At 42.5% G+C, this 1,390-nt stretch overlaps 1 non-coding gene across 1 annotated transcript; it reads left to right on the forward strand.

The window, feature by feature from the left end:
* The first annotated feature begins 358 nt into the window (after nucleotides 1-358).
* On the forward strand, nucleotides 359-442 carry Trnas-gga (transfer RNA serine (anticodon GGA)). Its single transcript is given in 2 exon segments — nucleotides 359-398; nucleotides 408-442. It is a non-coding gene; the product is annotated as a tRNA-Ser (tRNA).
* The last annotated feature ends 948 nt before the right edge of the window (nucleotides 443-1,390 follow it).

A 1,390-nucleotide genomic window follows, 5' to 3' on the forward strand; every position in this document is an offset into this window, starting at 1 on the left:
AAAATGTACTTTATGACCCACCTTCCGTTTGAAATAGGTTGTCCATGAAAAAAAGCAGATCAGAAGCGGGTTACTTCACAAAAATGCAGTTTATTGGTTGACATATGTGATATCATTGTACTCCGCACATTTTAGGTCCTAGCCTTGCAAATAGAGAAGAGAATGAAAGATGAAATTACAAAACGTTGGGCCGGCCGCGGTGGCCGAGCGGTTCTAGGTGCTTCAGTCCGGTACCGCGCTACTGCTACCTTCGCAGGTTCGAATCCTGCCTCGGACATGGGTGTGTGCGATGTCCTTAGGTTAGTTAGGTTTAAGTAGTTCTAAGTTCTAGGGAACTGATGACCTCAGACGTTAGCCGGCCGGAGTGGCCGAGCGGTTAAAGGCGCTATAGTCTGGAACCGCACGACCGCTACGGTCGCAGGTTCGAATCCTGCCTCTGGCATGGATGTGTGTGATGTCCTTAGGTTAGTTAGGTTTAAGTAGTTCTAAGTTCTAGGGGACTTATGACCACAGCAGTTGAGTCCCATAGTGCTCAGAGCCATTTGAACCATTTGAAAAATGTTCTGTTTTCTTACATAACTGCTGTATGAGAGAATCAGCATGCATTACTTACTTAAAACTGACATAAGTGTATATGCTACTGTCCATCACCAGCAACGCTGGGTGAAGCTTTGACAATGGCAGCCACTCGTACTGGAGAAACAGCAGGAAAATCGTCGGCCAAAGAACCCGAGGTAGAGCCCAACAGGTTGTTTGTCAACAAATGGTCAAGAAACGCTTAACAACTTTGAGTTAAAAAAAACTCTGACAGTAAATTGACTTGGACATTGCAGCCTGAAATTGAAGAGACATAGTAGTTTCTGTTGAGTACTGAGGGTGGTCCATTGATCATGACCGGGCCAAATATCTCGTGAAATAAGCGTCAAACGAAAAAAACTACAAAGAACGAAACTTGTTTAGCTTGAGGGGGGAAACCAGATGGCGCTATGGTTGACCCGTTAGATGGCGCTGCCAAAGGTCAAACGGATATCAACTGCGATTTTTTAAAATAGGAATCCCCATTTTTACTACACATTCGTGTAGTACGTAAAGAAATATGAATGTTTTAGTTGGACCACTTTTTCCGCTTTGTGATATATGGCGCTGTAATAGTCACAATCATATGGCTCACAATTTTAGACGAACAGTTGGCAACACGTGGTTTTTTTTTTAAATTAAAATACAGATCGTAGGTACGTTTGAACATTTTATTTCGTTTGTTCCAATGTGATACATGTACCTTTGTGAACGTATCATTTCTGAGAACGCATGCTGTTACAGCGTGATTACCTGTAAATAACACATTAATGCAATAAATGGTCAAAATGATGTCCGTCAACCTCAATGCATT

Source organism: Schistocerca cancellata, chromosome 9 (genome assembly GCF_023864275.1).
Source record: "Schistocerca cancellata isolate TAMUIC-IGC-003103 chromosome 9, iqSchCanc2.1, whole genome shotgun sequence".
Classification (NCBI taxonomy): Eukaryota; Metazoa; Arthropoda; class Insecta; order Orthoptera; family Acrididae; genus Schistocerca; species Schistocerca cancellata.